This window comes from Phacochoerus africanus, chromosome 9, assembly GCF_016906955.1.
Source record: "Phacochoerus africanus isolate WHEZ1 chromosome 9, ROS_Pafr_v1, whole genome shotgun sequence".
Taxonomy (NCBI): Eukaryota; Metazoa; Chordata; class Mammalia; order Artiodactyla; family Suidae; genus Phacochoerus; species Phacochoerus africanus.
Genome location: NC_062552.1, coordinates 125,592,405 through 125,599,331, shown reverse-complemented (window position 1 = coordinate 125,599,331; position 6,927 = coordinate 125,592,405). Strand labels below are relative to the sequence as shown.

At 51.0% G+C, this 6,927-nt stretch overlaps 1 non-coding gene across 1 annotated transcript; it reads right to left on the bottom strand.

The window, feature by feature from the left end:
* Positions 1 to 2,760: 2,760 nt before the first annotated feature.
* On the bottom strand, positions 2,761 to 2,834 carry TRNAI-AAU (transfer RNA isoleucine (anticodon AAU)). The gene has a single exon. It is a non-coding gene; the product is annotated as a tRNA-Ile (tRNA).
* Between the last annotated feature and the right edge of the window lie 4,093 nt (positions 2,835 to 6,927).

Sequence of the window (6,927 nt, the reverse complement as noted above, 5' to 3'; positions counted from 1 at the left end):
CGCGCCGGCCTCCGCTTAACCAGGGACCAGCGCCTTCTCCTCTTGCGGTTATAGACGTGTTTAGCCTTCGGCTGTCACCCCCTCCGGGAGCTGGCCGGGATCTCTCAGGCAAAGGTCTTCGAGGTTCCAGAGCCCCTGGCCTAACACCACGCGAATCCAAACGTTCTCAACCGCACACCCGTCGGAGTCACCTGCAGATCCTGTCTGGACGTGTAGACACCAGGGCCCGACCTCCAGACCTTCAGATTTAATGCAAGAGGGGGTTCAATCTGCGCATCCTTAGCAAATGTGCTCCCCAAACCTGAAATTGTTTTGTTTCCGGGTCGCCCCACTCCTCTCTACCCACTCACCCAGACTGGGCGCACCTCGAGGGTGCTGTTTTGACGGACTCAGGGCCCAGCAGTGCACGCTTAGGGAATGAATGGTGGTTGGATGACTACGAACGAACGAAGGCAGGAGCGAATGAACCCCCGCCCCAGCCCCTCCTCACATCGCAGGCTGCGGCTCCACGGCCCTCTCTTCTTCCACCCATTCTCTCCCAGTCTCCTCGCCTCTTTACTCTCCTGGCTCCTTGTCTTAGAGCTACTAGTGTGTGCACCTGTCTCAAGGGAGCAGTAGAGGCAGCAGGGCCACCGCGCTTCTCGGGCGAATCATCATCCCTGTCCCTTGGGACTGTCTTGCCCTCTGTGTACAGTCTAGGCTGGAAGAAGGGGGAGGAAACTGGCATTTGTAGTATAATGTGATAAATGCCATGACGCTCATGGTGACCGAAGCCTGGTGTCAGAAGGTTCTAGTAAATTTTCTGATGGTCTTTCTCTCCGCTGGACCATCATCCATCGTCATCATCAGAGGCAATACCCTCGCATTCACTCTGCTCTCTGCCATGTTCTAACTTAATTAGTAGCCTCATTAAGGATTGGCTGTAAGGGAGGCAGATCTGTGGAATTTGTTTCAATTTCTTAATCCTTTTCTTTATCTTTTTTTTTTTTAACTTTTTAAACTTTTTTTGAGGGGAAGGGCCCACACTGAGAAGAAGAAATGTAAAGTCAAAAGTCTCCCTGAAAGGAGTTCCCATCATGGGTCAGCGATTTATGAACGTGACTAGTATCCACGAGGATGTGGGTTGGATCCCTGGCCTCACTCAGTGGGTTAAGGATTTCAAGCTGTGGTGTAGGTTGCAGACATGGCTCAGATCTGGCGTGGCTGTGGCTGTGGCTGTGGCCTAGGCCGACAGCTCCAGCTCCAGTTGGACCCCTAGTGTGGGAACCTCCATAAGCCACGAGTGCGGCGCTAAAAAAAAAGAAATCTCTGAAAAACAAAAAAATAGCAAGACGTTTCCAGATGCTTCTGCTACCTGAAAATTGGGTTCACCTCTTGGTGAGTGTTGAGCCAAAAGACAACCAAGCCAAGAGAAGGGAGGGTGTTTTACATGCAGCAAGTAAGAACACCGGGGATCTCTCCCAAAGAAGCAGAGTCACTCCAAACAGCACAACTGGGGCACGAGCTTGGGTGGTATATGCATATTCATGAAAGGGCTTGAGCAGAGGAGAATTCAACCTAGAATTGGGGCAAGAGTGTTGACTGAAGTCACAAGGATCAGAAAAGCTCAACATCATCCGTTCTTAGGCTCCAGCTGCTCTGGTGGAGGGGGGTTAAATTCTGCAGAACAGCTCAAGAAACTGTTTCAGGCTCATCTTTACTATTGAAACTGTACAGAGGAGTTCCCGCTGTGGCGCAGTAGGTTAAGAACCTGACATATTCTCCATGAGGATTTGGGCTCCATCCCTGGCCCAGCTCAGTGGGTTAAGGATCCAGTGGAGCTGCAAGCTGCAACATAGGTCTCAGATGTGGCTTGGATCCAGTGCTGCTGTGGCTGTGGCATCAGTTGCAGCTCCAATTTTACCCCTAGTCGGGGAACTTCCATAAGCTACAGGCTGGGTTGTGGCCTAGAAAGAAAGGAAGCAGGGAGGGAGGAAGGAAGAAGAAAGGAAGGAAGGAAAAAAAAGGAAGGAAGGAAGGAAGAAAAAGACTGAACAGGGAGTTTTTACAACTGATTCATTATCTTTGCTCTTGTTGCTTCTCCTGCCAGATGACAGTTTGTTTTGTTCCCTTAAGATCTTATTACTGAGACCTGCTCAAGGGTCTCATTATGATCAGGCTTAGATCGGAAAACGACTTGGGCCTAAAGGGGCTCCTCTCTGGTGGAGAAAGCCCGCCTGGTTCTCTTCCTCTGGGTCCTCCTGCCCTATCTGCTTACACTTCCTCAATCCGAACCCTCACTAAAAACGTGGCAGTCGTTAGCCAGTCATTGTTGCCATGCGGGTTGGGATTTTTGTGTGTCTTATTTACCGCTCCCCGCCTAGAGGAGGAAGCTAGAGGAGGATGCCCGGCTTGCAGCAGGCGCTCCATAAACACGTGTGAAATCCAAGCCTGGGTTTTCAACCCTAAGAACGCCACAAAACTGAGGTTTCCGACGCGACGAGGGCCCTCAGAAGCTCTGCATTATTATTTAGCAACTGGGGTGGCATCTGAGAGCAACCCAAAAAAGCACCCTAAGAGGACTGCCGGATCGCAACGCAGCCCGAGCATGCGCAGGATCCTGCCTTCTCTCCCCACCGGCAGCCTGCCCCAACTTCGCGGGCAAGCCCAGGATTCTGAGGCTTCCTCCTATTTGCACGCGGGTCACTAGCCTCAAGTGGCAAAATTTCCAGTGTCGTGAAACAAACTAAGAGAGGAAAGAAGAGAAAAAAGCTGAACCTGTGGCCCGTACGGGGATCGAACCCGCGACCTTGGCGTTATTAGCACCACGCTCTAACCAACTGAGCTAACCGGCCACTTGCTGTTTGTCGCTTGCACTTCTAGGAGATTTCTACGCCTGCGCCTCTAGGCGGAGTCAGCGGCTCTGACTGCCGGGCGGCTCCTGCGGGGGCTGCAGTCATCCTGGTCTTCATCCCCACTGGCCGGATGAAACAACTGAGACCCTGGGGCCTTTTAGGAGAATGGAGTGGCGGGTTGCTTCTTACGGCGAATCGGTGGCTTTCTCGGAGAAAAACGCAAACTGCTCTTAAAACTTAGCTCGGGAGTAGGATTTGCAAATATTGCAACTCAGTGCTATTTTTATTTCACTGAGAATTCTTGCAGCGTGGAAACTGTGTATCAGGAGCTTTTGGCACAGCTAAATAAAGTTTGGGAAAATATAGAAACCCCTTAAAGGACTGAAGAGCCATGCAATATCCCATCCTCCTGAAACAAGAAATGCTTGGGGTCTTGGGATTCAATGGAACCTTGTTAAAAGGAATGTAATTATGTTGCTTTTTGTACTTAATATTCTAAGCAGATCCCCAATTGCAAATGTCATTTGAAATGGTTCTTCAGTGTTTAAGTGGATAAGGCAGTTTTTTCTCCCCCTTCCTTTTTGGAATGTCTGGAAACTTTCTCCATTTTGGCCCCCCCTCCTTTTTTTGTTTGTTTTTTGTTTTTTGTTTTTCTTTTTAGGGCCGCCCCTGCGGCATATGGAAGTTCCTGGACTAGGGGTTGCAACTGCTGGCCTAGACCCCAGCCACAGTCAAGCGGAATCTGAGCTGCGCCTGCAAACCACGTGGCAGCTTGCAGCAACACCAGATCCTTAACCCACTGAGCTAGGCCAGGGATCGAACCGGCGTCGTCATGGATGCCAGTAGGGTTCGTTGCCGCCGAGCCACAACGGAAGCGCCCCAGGTCTAGCTAATCTTAACAGAAGAGATTTAACTGAAATTATGTGAGGTGGCTTCCCCACCACCAGCAAGACTGGAGGACCAGGTCTGGACGAACCGCCATCAGTCAAAACATTCAGTCTGGCGATGTCCTAACCCCTGGGAATCAGCTGTGAGCAAAACAGACCTAATCCTGTCCTCCTGGAGCTCATGGTTTAGGCAAAGGCAGGGGAAGGCTTAGGTGCTGTGCTGAGTTTATGGAAACTGTGCTGGAGTGTTGGGCAGGTTCCGGGAGGCTGTGTTCTGATGGCCAAGCACAGATAAACATAGGCCAAAGAGTGTCCAGTCCTCAAGGCAGAGTGAGCTGCTGGCGATGGATGGCAGACATCCTGCCCATTTTGCTTATAGCCGAACGCCCAGAGCCTAGCACACCACCTGGAATGATATATGTTTAATAAATAGGAGTCAGATTGTTACAGAACCAAATCCAACTCTGGTTCGCCCATTTGCAGTAAAGCTAATCTATTGATGCCAGGTTGTGATGAAAGTACTGCGTTTATTGCCGGGTGCCAAGCAAGGAGTTCAGGAAAGTTAGTGCCCCAAATACTGGAACTCCTGAAGGGTTTCAGCAAAGCATTTTCAAATGCCAGGTGAGGGAGGGGCATCCCAGGTGTGTAGGATCAGCTCCCCTCCGATTGGTTGGTTGATGGTGCGGTAACAGGTGGTGTCAGGGGGGTTAACATTATCTTTTTCTTTCTTTCTTTTATTTTTTGTCTTTTTAGAGCCGCTCCCACAGCATATGGAGGTTCCCAGGCTAGGGGTCTAATCGGAGCTGTAGCCAACCTACGCCAGAGCCACAGCAATGCCAGATTTGAGCCGCATCTGCAACCTATACCACAGCTCATGGCAACCCCAGATCCCTGACCCGCTGAGCAAGGCCAGGGATCGAACCAGCGATTTCATGGTTCCTAGTCGGATTCGTTTCTGCTGCACCATGACAAGAACTCCCGGGTTAACATTATCAATCCTTAGGCTCCAGTTGGTCTAGGGGCTCGGGTCATCACATAGTTAATTTCTTCCATTTGGCGGTGGTTTTTGCATCTGAAGAACAACCCAGGAAGTGCGCATAAGATACTGTCATCTCCGTCCTCCACAAGGAGCTACAGTAGAAGGTATGGGGGAGAAGTGCGTCCCCCGAAGGCCTCTTAGGGTCCTGCTCGGTTACAAGCTGGGTGAATGAGCTACTTCCAAAATTATCTTACACTTTAAAATAAAGTCAGGTAAAGTTACTTCTCTCTATTCAAACTGTCCCCTTGTGACCCAGCCAGATTTAGCAAATAATTTAGCATAAGTATATCCCACGCAATATTTGGGGCATACTTATACTAAACCAATATTTGTTGTTGATCTGAAATTCCCCTTTAACTGGGCATCGTGTTTGGAATCTGGCAATCCCACAGTCTGAGTAATGGCTGTTTGAAAGATTCCCACCTAACCAACTCTTTCCCTCACTCCCTCTGTCACAGCCCACCACCCTCCTCCAGGCCTTGGAGCTTTTATGCGTCTGCCCTCTTCCTGACCCCTTTCCCCCAAAACATTGCCAAGCTTCCTCCCTCCTTCATCTTCTCTAGGATCTTTGCTCAAATGCCACATACTCAGAGAGGCTTCCCTGAAACTCCCCACCCCCCTCTTTTGGCCCCCTGATGCAAGCAGAAGTTCCCCTGCCAGGGATCAAACCTGGGCCACAGCAGTGACAACACCAGATCCTTAACCCACTGGGCCACCAGGGAACTCCCCTGACAACCCTTATTTACAGTTGCGACCCTCCCTGCCTTTCTCTGCTTTACTTCCTCCATAGCTTGCTTCTTTCCTTTATTCTCTGTCTCCCATCACTAGATTGTGAACTCAGAGAGGACAGGAATCTCAATTTTGCATCACCAGCACCTAGGATAGTGACTGACATATAATAGGTGGTCGATCAAGGTTTTTTGGAAAGAAGCTAAATTGCCCAGCATTCCTTAGAGGTCTCGCCCTGGCACTGGCCAGGTGTTCAAGCCACGTTTCCTGAGTGGGCAGGGCGCTCCTGGCCGAGGCGGCTCCCAGGCAGGGACCCTTGGTCGGGGAGACGCAGTGAGGGAACATAGGCGGCAGGGGGCGCCCGAGACCAATTTAGTCAGCTCGGCCCCCGGGCGCCGCGGCTCCCAGAGGCCCAGGCTGATGGAGCGCGGGGGCTTTGCACAGCCATCCTTCCAATGCCTCTCAACCTCCCGGCCCATCCTCACTCGGTCTCACGAGGCTTCGTGTTAGGAAAACACAAACATATGCGATCAGAATTAAATGGTACAGAGTTTTCTTTCTCGGGTTTTTAAATGTCTAAGAGGGGGGCTTTGGGGCACGCTGCTACCTTGGATTTTAAGCAGTCCATTGACTTTCGAGTCAGCTTATAAAATTTGTCATTCAGCTTATAAACTAGAACCTTAGGGGACGTCCCTCGTGACTGCGTGGGTGAAGGATCCGGCATTGTCACCGCTGCGGCCCTGGTTACAGCTGCGGCATGGGTTTGATCCCTGGCACGGGAACTTCTGCATGCTGAGGACCTGGCCTGCTCCCTCCAGGGACATGGAACCGTTGCTAAGAGAGTAAAGACATATGTGTTAGTTTCCTAGAGCTGCTGTATACAATACCCCAAACTGGGTGACTTCAACAGCAGCGGTATTCTCTCACTGTGTTGGAGGCAAGAAGTCCAAGCTCAAGGGGTCCTCAGGGTTGGTTCCCTCTGAAGGTTCTGAGAGCCCGTTGCCTGCCCCTTTCCGGGCTTTGGCTGGTTTGCCCACAATCTTTAGGGCTCCTGGGCTTGTAGAAGCGCCCCTCTGATCTCTGCCTCCAGCCTCACGCTCATGGGTCCCAGGTTCCTAGAACAGTGCCGGGCACATAGCACAGGTGCAAGAGATATTTGGTGAGGGAGGCACAGCAGGTTAAGGAGCTGCCGTTGCCACTGCTGTTAGCACCAACCATGGCTGTGACACAGGTTCGATCCCCGCCTCTGGAACTTCCGCCTGCGCGAGGGCTCGGCCAAAAGAGTAAGGAAGGAGTATTTGTTGAGTGAATATAAAATTCACTGTGTGGAGCATTCCGTGGGCCTTTTCAATTCAGAAGCATGTCCTTCTGTGCTGGCAAGATTTCGGATGAAGAATGTTCCTGAAGATTTGATCACCTCCTTCAGGCCACATTCCCT